Source organism: Lissotriton helveticus, chromosome 1_1 (assembly GCF_964261635.1).
Source record: "Lissotriton helveticus chromosome 1_1, aLisHel1.1, whole genome shotgun sequence".
NCBI lineage: Eukaryota > Metazoa > Chordata > Amphibia > Caudata > Salamandridae > Lissotriton > Lissotriton helveticus.
Window position 1 is genome coordinate 85,701,499 of NC_136057.1, and position 21,890 is coordinate 85,723,388.

At 51.6% G+C, this 21,890-nt stretch overlaps 1 protein-coding gene across 5 annotated transcripts in view; it reads left to right on the top strand.

The window, feature by feature from the left end:
* The first annotated feature begins 15,232 nt into the window (after positions 1-15,232).
* Positions 15,233-21,890, top strand: part of LOC144752729 (uncharacterized) — a 135,216-nt gene continuing 128,558 nt past the window's right edge. For 2 of the 5 annotated variants that reach the window (XR_013594154.1, XR_013594162.1), the window contains exon 1: positions 15,254-15,390. The gene's annotated coding sequence lies outside the window, so the exon portion shown is untranslated. The other 3 variants (XM_078640615.1, XM_078640711.1, XM_078640666.1) reach the window with 3 other exon arrangements.

Sequence of the window (21,890 nt, forward strand, 5' to 3'; positions counted from 1 at the left end):
ACCACGTGCACCACCACCACCACATCCACCTCCACCACCACGTCCACCTCCACCACGTCCACCACCACCATGTCCACCACGTCCACCACATCTACCACCACCACCATGTCCACCACCACCATGTCCACCACCATCACCACGTCCACCACCACCACTTCCACCACCATCACCACGTCCACCACCATGTCCACCACGTCCACCACCACCACATCCACCAACACTACATCCACCACCCCGTCCACCACCACCACCATGTCCACCACCACCGAATCCACCACTACGTCCATCACCACATATATAAAAGTGATGTTATTACAATCCTTAAAATAGCAAATGGGTCACAAATTGTGGCTTATGTGAGGACGGAGGGACAGGAGACTGATTAGTTAAGTAGTGAATAAGTACACCAGCCTCGTCACACTCACACGTCCTTGAAGACGTGACGAGCCTGTCTGCTCTGACACTTCTGGAAAGTTAGGGAAGGATTAGCAGAATGAGCAGCTTTTACTCCCAAGGGACCACCAAGAGCAAAGGAGATTCAGCGGCCCCGGCTCAACTGTGACCCCTTTTTGAAGAACATGGAAATACACATGTAGCTGGAGTGGTCGACGGGAGGATCTAGATCAGTGATACTCAAAGTACGTCCAGGGGGCCGCATAAAGCCCTCCAGGTCTATACATGCGGACCCCTGGGCAGCAGTAGTACTGGGCTGCCGTTTACTCGACTCAGAACTAACATGAAAAAGAAACGTACATATATAGCAAACACTTATTTAAAGGTTAATTGCAGTTAGGAAAAGGAAATAACTAGGCCTTTAACTTTAGGAACACCTTCATTCTTAAAGGCAGCCACTAGATATACATGCTTTGTTTCCCCATCCCAAACATTACACCCCGCTGGCATCAGTGCGGGCCTCGGTCACACCACAGACCAAACTTTGCGGCCCCCGAGAAATTTTTTATGAGTACCCGTGACCTAGATCAACAAAATGCGGGAGTAGTTAGACACGAGGACGAAACAGAAGCTTGTATCTCTAAAAGGCTCAAACAGGAACCAATGAAAACAAGCACTGGCATAGCCAATAGGTTGCGCCTTTGGGACCTTATAAGTGTTTAACATGCAACAGTTGATGTTTTTAATTATTGTAACATCATCCCACTCCTGAGGCGGAAGCCGGGAGTTAGCTGGTCCTTTTTTAAATATCGTAATACTGTGTTGCCACATGTAGCAATGTTTTAATTTTCTCGTCACGCTGCATAATTTGATTTAAAAAATTGTACAGTCCTGATTTTAAATCGCACCCATTTAGTTCACTTGCGCCATATATCTGGACTAGTGTGACCCCTCTCAGCCTATTTGGTAGCTGAGTGGTGTTGGGACGTGGAGACGGCCATATTGGGTGGAGGCAGGTCAGCGTTCTAGGGTGGGAAAGGAGGTAGGCTGAATCGTATAAATTGAGCCCTGTGAAACGCTCTGGTTAGACCCTTGCACATCATCCCACTCCTGAGTCGGAAGCCGGGAGTTAGCTCGTCTTTTTTTAAATATCGTAATACTGTGTTGCCACATGTAGCAATATTTTAATTTTCTCGTCACGCTACATAATTTGATTAAAAAAATTGTACAGTCCTGATTTTAAATCGCACGCATTTAGTTCACTTGCGCCGTATATCTGGACTAGTGTGACCACTCTCAGCCTATTTGGTAGCTGAGTGGTGTTGGGACGCGGAGGCGGCCATATTGGGTTGAGGCAGGTCAGCGTTCTAGGGTGGGGAAGGAGGTAGGCTGCATCGTATAAATTAAGATGGCTACTCCTCCGCGCAGCAGACGTGAGCAGCGGATGCGCCAGTCCCGCGCCGAAGGAGCGCCTAAGGAAAGCCCGTCTGTGCCCATCCGTGACAGGACGGGACCAGGGGGTAGGGGGACAGACTTCAGGAAAGAAGAAGATCTGATATACGGTAGGAACCAACTGTTGGCACTTAGTGATGGCAGGGGTCAGTCCTGCCCACCTATAACTCTGTGTAATCTTCCTCTGACTCCCTGTCCGCACTGTGGAGACAAGCAGGAGGGTCCCCCCCCTACATATACTTGCAATCTGAACATATATTCCCTAATGCTCCTGAACTGTCGTTCGCTACCGAAACATAGCGTCGAAATCCACCTGCTGCTAGAGGAACATAGTCCGGATGTTTTATTTCTTACTGAGACATGGCTCTCAGAGGTCTCAGGCCCGGATATTGTCAGGGCCTTGCCCCGTGGTTACGTGATAAGCAGGCGCGATCGTCCTAAGGGCCAGGGCGGAGGTATAGCAATCATTTGTAAGGACTCATTTAAGTGTCGCACTTTTGACGACCCGCTATCAAACTGCGAAAGTCTGGAATTTGCTGTTTCCTTCTCCCCAACCTGTACACTTTCGGGTACCCTGTTGTATCGTCCACCAGGATCCCACAATAGCTTTTGTAATGCCCTCCTTGAAAACAAATTTCACCTTAGCAGTACTTCCCCTAATTTCTCTATTATCGGGGATTTTAACATTCATATTGATGACTCTGAAGCTCTGACTTCTCAAAATCTTTTAGATGGTTTGGGGACTTTAGCACTGAAACAAATTGTGGAGAGACCTACTCACTCTGCTGGCCATTTGATTGACCATTTCTATACCAATCTTACTGACATGCAGTGGAAGGAGTCTCAATTTATTCCATGGTCAGATCATGCGCTACTTTCATTTACATGGACGCCTGCTGATGTCTTCCAGCCTTCTATAACAACCAATAAGATAGGTCGGATCTGGTCAAAACTTCCGGTGACAGAGTTGGTCTCCTCCTTAAAGGATTCTCTTCCGTTAATTAAGAAGGATAACCCGATAGAAGCTTATAGTGCTTTTAACAAGTGGCTAGAGTCCTCCCTCGATCTTACCCTTCCTAAACGCAAAGTGGTGCACCGTGGAGGTTCTAATAAAATGCCTTGGTACACCGCAGAATTGAAATGTCTCAAACGGAATTGTAAGAGGCTAGAGAGGAAATGGAGAAAGAATTTTACCCTGGAGGATAAAATGGAATATAGAGCAACACTTAGGGTTTATAAAACCCAATTAGAATCAGCCCAAGCTTTATTCTACCAGCATGAGATCTCTAAAGCCGCTAACTCCCCCAGGGAAATGTATAAGATCTTCAAGTCATTGGTCACTCTGTCTAGTCCCCTGAATGAAGTGGTCTATCCTCTAAAACGGTGTGAAGATTTAGCCAATTTTTTTAGCTCAAAGGTGGCTACCATCTATTCTTCCTTCTGTGTGAAGGAAGCTGTAAATGATTCTGGGCACCCTACTGAGCTCATTCATCGAGTGGTCTCCTCACCTACTTTGGATATTCTGCCCCTGATGGATCACTCCACAGTAGAAAAACTCTTGGAGAATCTTAAGTCAGGCTCTCCATCGGATATGGCTCCGCCCTCTGTCTTGAAACAAGTTTCTGAGGTGGTGGTACCCATCATGAGGGATGTGATTAACTCCCCCCTTTCCACCGGAGTGGTCCCCCCACTATGGAAACAGGCCAAAGTTAAAGCTCTATTAAAAAAAGCTACTCTAGACCCTGAGGATTGGTCAAACTACCGCCCTATCTCCCTGTTGCCAGGGATGAGTAAAATCACGGAGAAGCATGTAAATCTAGCCCTATCCGCCTTTATTGAAAATGAGGCAGTGCTTCACCCTATTCAAACTGGTTTTAGAACCAAACAGAGCACTGAGACCGCTCTGGTTTTTGTAGTGGAGGAAGCGAGGAAGATTGTAGATGCAGGAGGCTGCGCTGCGGTGGTCCTTTTGGACCTCAGCGCAGCCTTCGATACGGTTAATCACTCCTTGTTGATCCACCGTCTCTACGAGGCTGGCATCTCCGGGATGGCCCTTAAATGGCTACAATCCTTCCTAGCAGACAGAACATTCTCTGTTTTTGAAGGGGAGTTTACATCTAGACAGCTCCCCCTACATTACGGCGTTCCCCAGGGATCCTCATTAAGTCCCACCTTATTTAATATCTACATGAGGCCTTCGGCCGAGGTGGTGCTTCCCTGGGGAATTAAATTGGTCACATACGCCGATGACACTCAGTTAGTGGTCTCACTAACGAGGTCTGAGGATGGGACCGCTGGACCTAACAATCTTTCCCCCTGTCTCACTAGGGTTTGTGACTGGATGGAAGCCTCATTTCTGAAACTGAATGGGACAAAAACTGAGATCATGATCATGGGGTACAAGGCCCCCATGAACCTCAATCCATGGTGGCCGAGTTGCCTGGGTCCTCCCCCGACCCCCAAAAAACTAATCAAGAGTTTGGGAGGCTGGCTTGACCCCTCTCTCGGTTTTCAAGTGCAGGTAAGGAAGGTAGCCGCAACATGTTTTGGCCTGATTAAGGTACTAAGGAAGGTTCTGAACCTCCTCCCACCGGATTCCAGACGGCTCCTGGTCCAGTCCTTGATCATCTCTCGATTGGACTATTCTAAGGCACTCTATCTTGGAGCTCCGATGGGCACTATCAAAATTCTGCAGTCAGTCCAGAACTGCGCTGCTCGACTATTGGTCAAAGTACCCAGACACAGCTCGGTTAAGCCTGCTCTGCGTGCTCTACACTGGCTACCGATTCAGGAGAGGATAGGATTCAAGGCCATGTGCATGGTCCATAAATCCATCACAAATAACGGTCCTGCTATTCTGTGCCAACTCTTCTGCCCATATCGACCCTCTAGAACCCTTAGGTCGAGTGAACTTAATCTTTTGACAGTCCCAAGGATCAAAAGAACCCGAATGGGGGGACGGCTGTTTTCTTTGCAAACTGCTAAATTCTGGAACAATCTTACTGAGAGCATCCGACTTCAACCAAACCATCTTATGTTTCGGAAACAACTTAAGACCTTCCTTTTCCATATTTGGGGGAGTTTTAGCCTCATCAGATGATGCTGTGCAGGCCCAGGCCCCGGTACAATGAGGCGCAGTCGCTGCTGCCTGGGAGTGAGTTCTTTCACTTTCGATTGGTGGGGCTGCCCCCCTTCACTCTGGTGAAAGACACAAACGGAATTCAAGTCGATCTTCTCATCTCAGACTTTTCAGGCGACACAAATGTCACCGTTTGCAGAGGCCTTCAAAAGAGCGGCCCAACCCCAGCAGTGAGGGCCAATGAGCATTGTTGAGACAAAATAATCATCGATCGATGCAACAACAACAACAAATGAACCCCGGAGAGCAGTCCCGAGACCCTCCAGCAGCAGACAGTCTTTGTATCTCTTGGCCTCACCTGGGGTTTCATGCGGGTCCTCTGGGCCCTGCTGTGGGTCTGGCTGAGCTTTCTGAGGCCTGTGTAACCCCAGGACTGAACTATGAGCGCGAGTTAGAGGACCGTAGATGGACAACTGCGCATGCGCTGAGGACCAACACTGCCACCCGCCGCGGAGCGTGAGTTCAGGAAGGCCTTGAACTAACTGCTCATGCACCGAGGACAGACACTGCCTCCCATAGCACGGGTTAGAGGCCTTTGAATAACTGCGCATGCGTGGAGAACAGACTCCGCTGTTTCTACAATCCCACTCCAGAAAACGATCGATGCAAGAAAGATTCACAGCACAGGCTCCGACAGCACGGAGCGCAGCACAGGCCCCGATAGCTCGGAGCGCAGCACGGGCCCCGACAGCTTGGAGCGCACACGGAGCGCAGCTGAGGCCCCGACTGCACTGTAGTGTCCTGCTAGGACACAGTCTAGTTGTTGTATGTGTAACCCTACACTAAACACCCACCCACCACAGACGTCACTGGGTCAGGTGACGCTGTTAATAAAAGACCCTGAGCCACGTGCTCGAGGCCAGATCTGCTATCCCTAACTGGTGTCCGTGTGTCATGATTCCTTACACCATGTGGGCCTAGGGCCCAACACTACACTGGCGACGAGGTCGGTACGTGTGCCCATGCGTGCCACTGCCCAAAATTGGATGGAAAGGGGGAGAGAGCTGCCCGCCTAAAGGGCACCCCCTGCAACACAGCGCAACGCGCCCAGAAGCCAGTGGGCACGTCGGAGGTCCGCGCCACAGCCCGCAGTGACCGGAGGCCCACCGTGAGCCGCCCCTGCCCGAGAGTGCCTGGGGGAAGAAGAGTGAGCCCAGCGGTGCCTACCCGCATCAAAGTGCCCAGCAGAGAAGCAGCAGGTCGTCGCGACACAGCGGAGCCCAACCGCGACAGCAGCGACGCCAGCCACTCTGAAGGTGAGCCTGCAGGCTGCCCGACGTTCACCAGGGCGGCCGGAGGTCCGCGGAAGTCCACCCCGCCTCCGTGACTCTCACTAAACAATGAGGGGAGGGAGTGGCGTAGCTAACCACCTCCCGACCCCCTCGCGACGAGAGTGAAGCCCATCTGGCAGCGGAGCCCACCCGCAAGTCCAGCGACGCCCTGCCGGGCATGAATAAGTGAAGCACGACTCGCGGAGCCCACCCGCGGCCGCGCATGCAGGAAGCGACCCCCTCGTGACGAGTGTGAAGCCCAACTGGCAGCGGAGCCCCCCCGCAAGATAATGGCGCCCTGCCGGGTGAGTAGCGACCCTGCCTGACCCTGCCCGCAGCTTAGGCAGTCTAATGAGGCGTGGCGAAAGCGGAGCCTACCCGCACACAAGCGCCGGGAGTACCAGCTTTAACGTTCCCAAAGCAGGGGCCGCCCCGCACGGCCACAGCGCCGCAAAAGGAAAAGAAACCACCGCCTCTCGGTGCCCGGAGTCGAGCACCACACACGGGGCTCACCCGCCCTGCCCCCCGCACATCGCCCAGCACACCGACCCCCCCCTGCCCGCGCGAGGACTGCAGAAGGCTGCCGCGGGCCGGGAGGGCTTAGAGAAGTGAAGGCAGGACGGGCGCCGGCAACAGGAGCATGCCCCCACCTCCTCGGTTCCCCGGCAGAACAATGAAGCGCCTGCATGCGGCTAGCGCCGCCAATATCTCATGTGCCTCCACCTCCTGGGCTCCATGGGAGGAACAAAGTGCCTATAAGCGGCCAGCGCCGCCGAAATTAACTGTAACTGTGCCCCAGGGACACTGGCTGCCAGAACGCTCACGAACAGGAGAAAGTGAAATGTGTTGGTGAACCCAGCAACACACAGAGCATTTCCCCCCTGTGCACAGACACGGAGCAGTGCCTCACCCTCACACACATGCCCTCCTGCCTGCCAGGAACACAAGTGAAGCGAACAAACACTCACCGAAGGAAGAGGTGAGGTCAGTGACTCCAGCCCCCGATGCAGCCCGAGAGTAGCAGGGACAGTAAAGTGGGAAGGCAACTAGGAAAGAACGTCCCGGGACAAAGCAGGCTGCTGCTGGAGGGAAGCATCCAGCATCACTGCCACCCAGTGGCCGAAAGCAAAAGTGCACCTGCATCAATAAGAAATAGAACAAGCATTGCACAACACAAGATCAATCAGCAGCAGCAAGGGGCAACAGGCTGAATAGCGCCCCCAAAGAGAATCTACTTACAAGCAGCAAGTAAATGCGCAACGCAACGCAACACAACGCAACCACAACTAGAATCTACTACCACGCAGCAAGTAAGTACGCAACCACGCAGAAGACACCCACACACACCAGCAAGGAGTCTGCAGATGCCACTTCCAGCGCGACGTGGGAAAGAGGCACGAACGCCTCACTAAGCTTCCAAGCACTGGCAACGTCTGGAGGAAACGACTGCCAAACACGGGAAGAACGTCCAGGGAAAACGAGTGCCGAGATCAAACGACGGAGAGAGCAGCGACGCCTTGTGGCCACAGGTGTTCACAGCAGCATCAACCACTCCCGCCAACGGTCCAAAGCAGCAAGTACCTGACGACAGCCAAAGCAGCACGTACCCAACGTCACGCAACAGGCGTCCAAGAACCCTGAACAGTAAGTGCGCAGAAACGCGCCACACAGCAACAGGAGAATCTGTCCAAGCACAAGGACACTGCCACGCCCGAATGATGCCACGTCAACATGCAACCTCCTGAACACATCAGGAGACCACGCAGAAACGCGCCAGAAGCACAGAACCGCGCCAGAACCTTCAGGAACGCGCCAACAGCACGGAACCGTGCCGCAAGAACGCAACAGGCGTCCAAGAACTCCACACCCGCACGCCAGGACCGCGCAGCACTGCGCCGGAACGTGCCAGGAATCAAGAGCGCCAAAGTGACGCTGCACAGCGACACGCCAACGCCACGGGACAGAGCACAAAAGTCCCCAACAGAGACAGCGATGTCTCGCAGCAACCGGAGCGCCATCGTCAGCACGCATGGCAGCATGCACCAGAGTTGCACCAGGAGCGGTGACGCAACCCTCCTCCGCGCAGACAAAGCGCGCCAACGCCAAAACACTGTGACGGTGAATAGCGACCACAAAGAAAATAGCACAGCATGACAACTCATGCCCAAGATGAAAACTGACCAACAAGGAAAGGAAGGGCGCGACGCCATGAAGAAAAGGAAGATGTGACGACAGGTCTAGTCACCAAGCCAAGTGAAGACAGTGTCCTACCACATGGACAAGACTAAGGAGACGACATGTAGAGGGCCCGCTACATGGAGAAGCCTGGTTAGCATGAGTAAGCAAGGAAGAAGACCGGACCGCGTCGAGGAAGTGAACGAAGAGGAAGAATGGAGTAACACAACATCACTCCACAGAGAAGAAGAGAGAACCACAGCACACAAGAACATCGGTGCTGTCCCAGGAGCATCGCAACAGTCAGCACACAGAAACATCGGTGCTGGCCAAGAAACATCGCAACATCCGTGTGGATCCCAGTAATCCCTACAACCTGCATTCGAGGAGACCAACCAGTGAAGAACTGCATGGGTGCCCCGTGAACCTGAAGCTTGCCGAAGCAGAGCATACCCGAGCACTAGACAATCAACCCTTGTGGACTACACAAGACTCGACTGTGGCCATGTCCGAAGTTCGGCAGCGACCCGCACAGCCCACGCGATCATGTGGCAGTCCAGGGGACAAGGGCCTCGCCCGCATGTCCTGTGAAAAAGGAATCCCCCCCAGACCGTCACCACTGCTAGGAACCTTGGTGTACTTTTTGACGCTGATCTTTCATTTGACCAACATGTCACGACAGTGGCCGGCAGATGCTTCGGTATAATCAAATCTCTCAGAAAGTTTTTTGACTTTCTCCCCCTTGAGGCCAGAAGAACGGTAACAGTGGCCCTCATTATCTTGCGTGTGGACTACTGTAACGGCCTCCTGGCTGGGACCAAGAAGTCCACTCTTTCCAAACTCCAAAGTATCTTACACACCGCCGCCCGCCTTGTCCTAAAATTACCCCGCAAATCCTCAATCTCGGCAGCCCTTAAAATCCTACACTGGCTACCCCTGCACAAGAGAATACTTTTTAAGATACTCATTGTTGCCTTTCGGGCCTTTAACAAAACGGGCCCTAAATATTTAATCAGACGCTTCCCACACTACTACCCGAGCCGTGCGCTTCGCTCCGCACAAGAAAATCTCATGTCCGCCACCAGGTTTAACCTGAAGTCAAAAGGGGGGAAAACCTTAAGCTACCTTGCTATCAAAGCCTGGAATAGCATGCCCAAACACCTAAGACAACAGACCCTAGAGAAACCTTTTAGAAAACTTCTCAAAACGTGGATTTTTAACCTCCCCGACGACTGGGCCAAAGCAGCCATCTAGCCTCCCCCTTTCCACTCTTTGTCCTGGCCTCAGGGATTTTCAGCGCCATGATGCTCCCTCCGGAGCGACCGCCGCGCTTTAGAAATACTCCTTCAAAATATCAAATATCAAATCCGGATGGGAGAGGTGCAGCAGTGGCAGCTCCACGACAGGCAACAGGAAGCATGAAGGCCCCAGGTAAACACCCGGCACCGAGAAACGGTCTGTTGAAGACACTGAACCCATGTCCTAACGGCAAGACCATCCTGGCGGATGACATCAACACCCCCGAGGACATCATGAGAGACTTGGCGGTGAGTCCGTTGGCAGTTCGGCAGCGACGCCTTTGCGCGGCTCATGCGAAGCCCGCACGGCCCACCCGGTCCGATCGTGTCCGGCAAGAGGGTCCTCCCAGCGTCTCTAGTGAGAGAAGAGTCCAAGCAGGAGAGGCCAGTCTTCGAGGCTCCAGTGAGAGAGGAGTCTGGCAAGAAAGGCAAGTCGGAAGTTACTTGGCCGGACGGAGATGTGGAGGCATCAAGATCAGCGAATCCAAAGAAAGACCTCTCGTACCATAGTCGTCTCCCACAACCAACAAGCGTTGTCATCCACCGGACTTGGAACACCTGCGAGACCCCTCAAGGGTCACACCCATTCTGCTCCCAATGCTCCAAGTGATGAACATTATATATAAGCGTCAACACAACAAGACAAGGATGATCTGAAGTACACCGCCGAGGTGAAGCTCATCTGACTGACTTTGTAGTCCTGGAACTTTCAACATTCTCCCAGCTGATCGCCTGAAGAAGATCTGTTGGGGCTATCAAATGTTATTGTTCTGTTTTCTTGCAGGTTGGACATTCGCTTTTTCTTTCATTAGATTTTGGGAGGAATGTAGTGTCCTGCTAGGACACAGTCTAGTTGTTGTATGTGTAACCCTACACTAAACACCCACCCACCACAGACGTCACTGGGTCAGGTGACGCCAGGGCTTTAAGTGGGATGAAAAAACTGGGGGGTCTCTCAAAGGGGCGTGTCCAGTGCAATTAGGGGCGTGGCTTTAAAACACTTATGTTCAAAATCGGTGCTTAGCATAGTGTGCCGCCCAACATGTATTTTGCTGTTTCTGTCATTGCATCCAGATGTAAGATACAACAAGTAACATCATACCTAGAACAAGTCAGGGCTATTGGCTTTGTCAATGGTTATTAGTTGCATAAGATAAATAAGTTGCAACTATGACGTGTTACATACAATATTGAAAACACTTCCACTTAAAGCTCTGGTGACCCTAACACAATGTTGCTGCTCCTGCAGTTTAAAAAAGAGAAGGGAAATCCAGAGAGAAAGTGACTCTCTTTAAGGATTTCCCTTCCCCTACAGCTCACCTTGCATGGCGTCATGTAGTAACTTCTCCACTAGTTGAGAAGTAAGCTGTGTGGGCAGCGCACATCCATGTGCACGCTGTCTAGAAACGGGTCTCTATCGGGCTCTGGCACCCTGGCACTTTTTTCCAGACAGCAGTGACACCTGGCACAGGCAGTCCGGGGAAAAAAAACGGACCGCCTGTGCCAGGGCTCAAAACAGAGCCCGATAGAGACCCGTTTCGAGGCCCCCTGAAAAAAACTACCGGTGCTCAGACTAGGGTGACCAACTGGCATGGGTGCAAATTCAGGACGGGGAGTGTAAAAATTCAGGACAAAGGGTCAAAATTCAGGACAAAAATTCAGGACAGGAGGTGAAAATTTAGGACAAACTTCGGGACAAAAGTTTAACAGACACATAAGAGGAGGTTGCGCAATAGAATATAATTAAGCCCATCTATATCCAAATATATTCAATCATTTGCAAACCTATCCATCATGTATCCTTCCATCTATCATTTCACTCATCAATCCATTATCCATCCATCCATCCACCCTTTCACTCTATCCATCTGTACACTCATCCATCCAGCCTTTTATCCTTTCACCCATTCAGCCATCCTTTCACTTACTCATCTATCCGCCCAGTCACTTATCCTTCCACCCATTCACCCTTTCAGTCATCAATCCATCCTTCCTCTCTCTCTATCGACCCTTTCAATTAGCCACCCCCTACTTCCACCCATCCATCAACTCATGCACTCATGAATCCATCCATTGACCCTATCAGTCATCCATCCACCATTTCACTCCTTCACTCATCTATCCATCCTTTTGTCCATCTATCCTTCCTTTCACTCATCCATCCTTACATCCACCTGTTTACTCATCTGTGCATCCATTCACTCTTTCACTCATCAATTCGTCAATCCATCCATTATTTCACTCATCCATCCTTTCACTCACCCAGCCACTCTTTTACCCATCGATCTACCCTTCCACCCATACATACATTCTTTTTCCGTTTCTCTCATCCATCCTTACACTCACTCATCCATCCATCCATTCTCTCATTATCCATTCATTCACCCTTTCATTCATCCTTTCACTAATCTATCCAGCCATCCACCCATCCCTTCATTTACTCACTCACCCACCTTTTCATATTAATTATGAGCTGAGCATTTGTCTGCAGAGTTGCAGACCGAAGAGGCCCATCAAGAATCTCACCCCTGCTGTAGTTCCTAAAGCAATGGGTGGGGTGGGGGAGGGCTCACTATGCCCCTGTACATGGGCAATCTGAGTCATGTATGATGCACAGTGCCAGGCCATGTGGTGACTGTGACATGGTGTTGTTTCCAGGGCTTTAAGTGGGATGAAAAAACTGGGGAGTCTCTCCAAAGGGGGTGTTAGTTGTAATTAAAGGCGTGGCTTAAAACACGTAAGCTAGAAATCTGTGCTTAGTATAGTGTGCTGCTTGACTGGTATTTTGCCTCTTCTGTCAATGTATCCAGATATAGAACTACAAGTAACGTAACGCCTGCAACAAGCCAGAACTATTGGTTTTGTCAATGGTTGTTAGTTGCATAAAATAAAAAAGTTGCAATCATGGCTTCCATGAATAAAATATTGAAAATGCATCCGTTCGAAAATGACGAGCCTGTGAAAGAACTCTAGCCCCTTCTTTTTAACTTTTCACCAGCTCCTTTGAGCTGGATTCTCATGTAGCAACATTGGCGTTTTTGCACATTTCTTCTGTCTGATAGAATGCCCTGACCTAGACCGAGGCAGTAGGAGGCCACCACATGCTTTACCAGCCAGACTGCTCCAATGGCGTCCTGTATGTGACAATCAGCCGGCATACAGCAAGACACTGGGCGGGTGGGGCTGCTCTTGTGCTCCGAGGAGGAGTCCGAGGTGCCACCATCAGCGAGTTGAGGCTTCATGCAGGTTCCCTGCAATGCCCAAAATTACGGACAAAAGGCGTATGTAAAAAGGATCCTCACGGATAACGGACGTGAGGTCCAAATTACGGACGGACCGTGAAATTTACGGACGGTTGGTCACCCTACATCATACATAATCACATAAAGATGCACCCTCACATACACACACACAGACCATCACGCACACATGCCACATCATAAGCACAGAGTAGGAACTCACATAAATCCAATGACATCACATGTTGCCAAAACAACACAAACACGCATACCTCTCACCGTCGCAAACCATAAATTAAAATCACATATGCTTAAACCATGTGAAAATGTTTGGATCCGTAAAACCTTTGTTATTAACTCCTATATTTGCTGAGTCAGCATTTTGCAGTGGCAGAAGAGCAGGCAGCCCACCCAGTCTAAAAAAAAATAAGACACTTTCCCCGCTCTGGATGTGGTGTACACTTCGGCAAAAGTCCCTAATAAAATGAAGGCAAAAGACTTTGGAAAATGGAGCGCTTTTGCAGCATAGGGAAAGGACTATGGCGAATAATGAAAATCTGACCTCCGATTTTAAGTTTCTTAAATTCACTTGAGAACACTCATCCCCAGGCTCAACTACCTCGGTGGTATTAGACCAGAGCCAGTTCTATCAAAGCTGTGTTTTGAGTAAATCTATTGCAGGCAGCACTACTTGTTATGAACAGAGAGGAATCCTGTCAATTGTGCGAGAGATGAGACACCAGCATCATGCAGACGCTCAGGAACACTGAAATCCGTTTGGGTGAACTGACCCTGGCAAACGCATTTGGTGAATTTGCCACACTGTTCACAAACATAATGTATGTTATACCAATTTGGATTTTTTTCATTGGTATATTTTTGGAGCCTTCCAGGTTATTTCAGTGTACCTACGTCTTACATTAATACCTTTGGACGCCTTCATTTATCACTACTTTCTAAACAAAAGCAGAATGCCATAAGCACCCATTACATTACACAAGGTCACATTAGTTTGTAGGCACCGGGGATTGAGGGATTTGCCAGAATAACACGATGTTTAAACCTAAATTTATTTTTTATTTCATAGTGTGTGGGTTACTTTTTTCCCTTCATAACTGGATATTAAATAAAGTCCTTTCAGAATAGTTTGTTTGACCCTGTCATCACACTCAATGACCCCAGCCCCCATAGCAGGACGATGTGTATATTTTACACTTCAAGTCTGTAAATGAAAACCGCCTGGAATTGCGCCAAATAAAGAAGGGCACACTTCCAGGCCGTCTTGATTTGCACTTCTTTGCAAAGGCCTATGCACCCCCCTGGGAATGCAGTCACTGACCCTTAGGGGGGCGCACCGCACAGTATGAAGTCCTCTGGCAGGAGGAGACCCAGCAAATGCTGTATCTGTACAGCGGGGGGGCCATTATCATTCCGTGTTTGATAATTAGGCAGATAAAAGAAGAATAATGACCGATAGCAGTCTGCGCCAGGTGTGGAGGGGCTGCTGCTGCAGGCCCTTTAGTTCACAGCAGTGCGAGCTGGCCCTGCAGTGAAAGTAAGAGAAGTCGCAGGCTGCTTGCAGAGGAACAGCTTACACCAACGGCCAGAATTACGGACAAAAGGCGTCCGTAAAAGATTTCCTGACGGACAACGGACAAGAGGCCCAAATAAGTCCGTGAAATTTACGGACGGTTGGTCACCCTAGCTCAGACCCCTTGAGACCCGGCCCACTTAAAGCCCTGGGTGACGCTGTTAATAAAAGACCCTGAGCGCACGTGCTTGAGGCCAGATCTGCTATCCCTAACTGGTGTCCGTGTGTCATGATTCCTTACACCATGTGGGCCTAGGGCCCAACCCAACACTACAAGCACGGAGCGCAGCACAGGCCCCGACAGCTCGGCGCGCAGTAAAGGGCGACAGCTCAGGGCGCTATAGCACAGGTGGGACGGGGTCCTCGCAGGGACAAGAATGACAGTGTCCTCGCGGTGACACAATGAATGAGATACAAATGCCTCACGCCAGGGAGCACGAGGCGCCTCGCGCCACAGCACAGGGAGAGATGTGTTTCAGTGCAAAGCTCCTCGGTTCGCCTCCTCTATTGGAGAGAGTGTCTTTCCTCTGCGCAGGCGCAGTGAGGCTGAGCGTCCTCGGTCCAGGGCAGTTCACAGGCTGCAGTCCCAACTCGGCGTTAGGAAGTGTGTCTTCGCTCCGCACATGCGCAGCAGTGACGAGCGGTCCTGCGCGTGCGCAGCCGGGAGACGTCATGTTTTGTTCGCGCGCTTGTGGCTCGGCGTGAGCGCGCGCGTCAATCTGGGGTCCATAACACACCGGGACACACTCCTTACAGGCAGCCGGGCTCAGCGGGGCTGCCCCCACCTCTCCCCCAGGCCCTGCAGCCTCCACTGAGCGGTGCACAAGGAGAGGTGAGGCACTGTAATCCCAGTTCCAAGCTCCATTGGTACTGTACTCTTTGCGCGTGCTGGAGACAGTGTCTGTTTTCCGCGCATGCGCAGTTGCTCGGCGCGTGAGCCTGACTATTTTAAGCCTGGCTGCAGTCATCCCCGTTTCTAAGGTGCGTTGGTAGCTTTGTATCTGGGGCATGTAAACCGCCGCTGGGGCTGGGAGGAGTGTGGAGCTGCTGCTGCCAGCGCGTCATGGGACGGGCGGGGGAAGCATTGAAGTGTTGAAGAAGCTGAGTCAGTCATCGGTCACCACTTGTACAGACCCTCCGAGTCATCATAAGAGGGTCAGTCATTTGATGGTTTTGCAGATTATCTTTTCTGAGGAAACCAAAACCCCCTGCAAGATGCCGCATTTGTCATACACCAGCAGAGCTGCCAAGGTTTCACATTGCTATGTGTGACATTTTCTTAATTTCAGTGTAATTGTGAGTGACATTTAAACCACTATGAGTGACACTTTCTCACAAGCAAAATCAAGCAATGAAGAAGAGGGAAACATACAATTATAAGAAATGACACCCATTTGAGCAACGAGAAACTCCTAAAAAGATCTTAAAATGTATCTGCTAAGCACCAGAAATTGAAGGTGCCCTTGTAACCTGTTCGGTCAGCGGTCAAAGACTCTCCGCATCAGGCAAGCCTCAGGAGAGTGAGACTGAGGCGCACATAAGTTACAGTCAGCCAGGCTCATTGCTGCTCTCAAGCCTGTTAAAACTGGACGAACGCTTAGTCAACTGTGGAGTCACTAAGATAGGTGGTAATTCAATTCAGTTGTATGACTTTGACCATTGCAGAAAAGCACTCACCTTGTTGTCAGCTGTACGTATATTATTATATCCAGGGCCGGTTTGTTTGTTAGCGGGATCCCCAATGACCACCTTTGCTGCGGATTCCCTTACTACCACCCCTTTAACAGTCCCCTCAATTCTCCATAACCACTGTAGCTCGGATGCATTTAACTAGGTTTATAGCGCCGCTCATACCAGTGTAGGGTGTTAGAGCACTTTACATTACACACACACACTCATTCAAAATGTGTAAATCAGTGTATAGGAATGTTACTTAAGACAGAGAACTACAAGCATCCATACTGATAGACAATATAGTTTAGGAGGACTTGGTCTGGAGAAGCAACAAACTCATAATTCAACATCTTACTCCGTGGTTGGGGGGTTCTCTTTAATTATAACTCCAGTCCTGTCAAGTATCACGCAACGGGTGTGACACTCACGCATTTCAGTGCGGTGTTCCGCATCACCGCACTGAAATGCATTGTCACGCATTTTGCCGACTCTCGCCACTTGCGGCACCTGTGTACGTCTCCTGCTTCTCTCCGAGTCCGAAAGTGTGCTGCAGCCTGTGCCAGCACTGAGCAGGTACTCTAGTTCATTATTAGTCTCAATTCACAATCACTTGCGATAATACGGATGTGAAGGTAACCTGCCGTCAGGCCCGAGGAAGTAGTGTAGCACACTACTGTGAGGCAGAAAGGCGGGCCACTCAAATCTAGTGGGAGTCCTCGCGTCGGTAGTGGCTGGCGTGCTGCACTGTCTCATGCGCAGCTGTGCACCGGCCACAAATAAAACCGCGCTGGCCGTCGGCATTGCCGAGAGGAGACCCGGCGGGGACTGTCAGTGACCCCCCATGACTCGCTCACTCGCCGCCAGCGCCCGCCGCACCGCTAGAAGATGCATTAATGATTGCGGGTGGTGCAGGCGGCGCAAACTAAACTGCGGCCAAGTCTGACGACTCACAGCAGCCACTGGGTCGGCATGACTGATGCTGTCCCGTCCGGCAGAGTGCATGGTGCTCCAGAGCAGTCAGTGCTGCAGCTGAGCTGGGCGGCCACAGCAGGGGGTCCCTGTGCGCCCGCTGCCTCCAGACGGACCGGGAAACCTTTCTAAAGTTGACCACTTCAAGTAAGTTATAATATTATTATACTAACTACATCACGGCCGCCATGCTCCGGTGAGCTACCGGTGGTAAAAACAGTCAGCTTTTGGGCATATGCCATCAGGGGTGGCCCAGGAAGGGCTGCACTCAGAGGAGGCTCGGGGGAACCTGGAGAATAACGGCGGGAGTGGGGTGAGCCAGTAGAAGCAGCACCCGCCATTAAAGCTGAGGAATAAGCAGGCGCACAAGCAAAACTTCACGTCAGGGACGCGCCACTCTCCTGGGGTGCGTAACCCTAACACTAACTCCACCATAGCCTGATTGCCCGCTTCCTGCCTGAAGTGCCGCCCGGGCCAGCAACCTCAGAGACACAATGGGGCACTATATAGGTCTGTGGGGCCGAGGGGATATCAGGAAGTGCTGGTTGAAAATTCACCAAGAAATAGGCATAACCACTTAATGAGCAATCTAGAGCTGCGTATGGCCTGGGAGCACGGACTTAAGCTGAAGCGGGAGCGTGCCCATGCAAGACATGTTTATTCCCTGCAGTTTCCTGACTGCACCGTAAACCGTTTGTGTGTATTACTTATTGTCTGTCTTTTAATATTGTTAGTTTTAAATCCTCCACTTCTTCTAGGCGCTGTGGGCGTACTCTGTCTTCTCTTGAAGGGGCTGTCTGTATCTAGGAAAGGGGTCGGGCATAAGGAGCAAAAACGCAAACCACAGCGCTACCAGTTGCTTTTTGCCTGAACTTCATATATTGCCCTGCCTCATATTAATGTTTTATTTGGAATTAATATTTCCCAACAAGATTATGATACCCTTTTGTTGACTGTATTTATTTTATTTGAGAACTTTTTATAGCGCTGTGTTGCAAGCTAAAATGCATCTGGGAACTTTTTAGTCTAATTTGGAAAACCTGGAAATTTGACAAACCATTGGTCTGCAGAGCTTTACAGCTCTCCACTACCATATATTCTATCTTTTTGAGACCATTAAAGCAGTGGGTGGGGCAGGTAGGTGCGCTGCTTGGTACAATCGCAGTCTCACACAGAGCCAGTTACTGATGGGATTTCTCAGCGGCACTAGTGCAGCGGTATAAGATCTTTATATTTTCTGGTTGCACAAATGGGTGTCATTTCTGATGTTTATGTTTCCCTCATGTTCACTGCTTGATTTCTGCTTGTGAGAAAGTGTCACTCATAGTCATTGAATGTCACTCATAATTACACTGAATTTATGAAAATGTCACACATAGCAATCTGAAACCTTGGCAGCTATGTAACTGTTTATTTTTTTATCGAAATGACCCCTTTCTGCAACATTATAATAATGAAAGACTGAGTGGGGGATCATAGCTCCCTAATCTGTACCTTCCAGTTTATTTCCAGCTCTTTTATGACAGTTATTAGTTCCCTGTTCTAAACTGGGATTTTAACTTTTACATTTCAAGTAAAAAATGACCTCTCTAACTAAAGCACTGACCTATTTTCCATATATGCACTGCCTGATCCGCATGGATCACGTATTATATTAATCTACTGTGCTACTTTGTAATCAGTCAAAACTTCCATTGGAGAAAATGATCGTACTCCAAGAAGAACATTAATCAGAGTTATTGTGCCATTTTTATTGTTGTATGAACATTTTAGGAGGAAATGAAAGCGACAGCTGAAGCCTTCCTCCCTTCTGGCCACGCCCCCCGCCGCCGCTCGTTGCTCTCCCGCATTTGTTTGCTATTGTGCTGTATTGTTTAATGGTATTGTAATTGTATTCATATCCTTTATTTGCCTTTTTCTTGTGTTGTTGCCCCCCTGTGCAGTCTCCCCCGCCCCCACCCGCCCCGCTCCCAACCCTGCCGCCGGGAGTGTGGACACGCCCCCTTCCTTCTGTGCCCTCCCCGCTCCCGCCTCCCAGCTTCTCCTCCCTCCCTGCACTTGGCCATAAATGGCGACCGTGCGGCACAGGTGAGTGTGACCTATCCTTTGGACACCCCCGCGCCGCACGGCCACCAACTGTCGCGTGTGCCCCCCGCCTGCCACTGCTCTCAGCCTCGCTGAAGCCTTCCTTCTTCTGGCCACGCCCCCCGCCGCCGCTCATTGCTCTCCCGCATTTGTTTGCTATTGTGCTGTATTGTGCTGTATTGTTTAATGGTATTGTAATTGTATTCATATCCTTTATTTGCCTTTTTCTTGTGTTGTTGCCCCCCCTGTGCAGTTTCCCCCGCGCCCACCCGCCCGCTCCCCGCCGCCTTCCAGCTGCTCCTCCCTCCCTGCACTTCGCCATAAATGGCGACCGTGCGCACGCGCAGCGTTGACGCGCAGCGGGCGCGCCGATTGTGCGCCAAAGGTAAGCCCGTCTGCACCCGTCCGCGCCTGGACCGCGCCCAGTGCCAGGACCCCTGGCTCCCGCCGACACCAGCCCACCCGCCGGACCTACAACGCCACCGACCTCTACGCACTCAACGCCGGTCGAATCTCGGGCTGCTATCGAGCCACCCCGAGACACACCCACGGACCCTTCTGCTGCCACTCCTGCAAGTTCACCTGCATCCGGACCTGCACTACACGAGCACCGACCAAGCCAAGCACCATCAGCAACCACCTCAAGTGCATCCTGCTCAACACCCGCTCCATCCACAGACACGCCGTTGAGCTCTGGAACCTGCTCGACACCACAGCCCCAGACGTCGCCTTCCTCACGGAAACCTGGATGAACGCCTCCTCAGCGCCCGACATCGCCATCGCCATCCCGGACGGCTACAAGATCATCTGGAGGGACCGCGTCAACCAGACAGGAGGAGGCATCGTCATCATCCACAGGAACACCATCCGCGTCACGACCAACACCGACGACACCCTCGCTCCCGCCGAACACCTGCACTTCCAGATTCACATCAACCCCAAGACCACCCTCAGAGGCACCCTCATCTACAGACCCCCGGGACCACGCACACAATTCAGCGAAGACATCGCCGACTTCATCAGCCCGCACGCCTTCCTCTCCGCTGACTACATCCTCCTCGGGGACCTCAACTTCCACCTGGAGAACAACAACGACCGCAACACCACGACCCTGCTGGACAACCTCGCCAACCTCGGTCTCAAGCAGCTGGTGACCACCCCCACCCACTACGCCGGTCACACACTCGACCCTGTGTTCTCATCCAGCAAGGACGTCACCTTCAGCCACGCCACCGGACTCCACTGGACGGACCACAGCTGCGTCCACTTCAGCTTCAAAAGCACCACGACCCACCACCACCAGCAACAGGTTGCACGCAGAAGCTGGAACAAGATCACAGCCGACCAGCTCGCGAGGTCCCTGAGCATAAACCCCCCACCAGCGCAACGAACCCAAGCCAGGCGGCCACCAACCTCGCGAAGTGGATCAGCAACTGCGCAGACGACCTCGCCCCTCTGATGACCCCGCCTAGCAGACCCGGCAGCAAGAAAGCCCCATGGTTCACAGACGAACTCAAGAGCTCCAAGAAGAACTGCCGAGCCCTCGAGAAAGCCTGGCGCAGAGACCCAACACCGAACAACATAACTGCCCTCAAGCTCGCCACCCGTAAACACCACAAACTGATCCACGCCACCAAGAAAACTGCATTCAAGGAACGACTGGACAACAACGCCCACAACAGTAAGGAACTCTTCAACATCGTTAAAGAGCTCTCCAACCCCAACGCCGGAAACAACGACATCACCCCTTCACAAGACCTCTGCAACTCCCTCGCCTCCTACTTCCACAACAAGATCGCGGACATACACAACAGCTTCAGCACTCAACCGACGCATGCCACGACTGAACCACCGCCCCCCACCACCACCCTCCGCGCCTGGACCCCGATCAGCACCGAAGACACCGTCCGCGCGATGAACTCCATCCACTCCGGATCTCCGACCGACCCTTGCCCTCACCACGTCTTCAACAAGGCTGACGCTGTCATCGCACCCTACCTGCGGGACATCATCAACACCTCCTTCGACACCGCTACCTTCCCGGAGAGCTGGAAGCACGCCGAACTCAGCGCTCTACTAAAGAAGCCATCAGCCGACCCCACCGACCTCAAGAACTACCGCCCCATCTCGCTGCTCCCGTTTCCTGCAAAAGTCATCGAGAAGACCGTCAACAAGCAGCTGGCCGCCTTCCTCGAGACGAACGGATCCCTCGACCTCTCGCAGTCTGGCTTCCGGGCCAACCACAGCACCGAGACCGCCCTGATCGCAGCCACCGATGACATTCGAGCCCTGCTCGACAACGGAGAAACAGCGGCCCTCATCCTCCTAGACCTCTCCGCGGCCTTCGACACTGTCTGCCACTGCACCCTAGTGCAGCGCCTCAGCAACGTCGGAATCCAGGAGAAGGCACTGGAATGGATCATCTCGTTCCTCGCCGGAAGGACACAGAGAGTCCGCCTCCCCCCGTTCAGATCAGAAGCCACCGAAGTCATCTGCGGCGTTCCTCAAGGCTCCTCGCTCAGCCCAACTCTCTTCAACGTCTACATGAGCCCCCTCGCAGCCATCGCACGCCAACACAACCTCAACATCATCTCCTACGCCGAC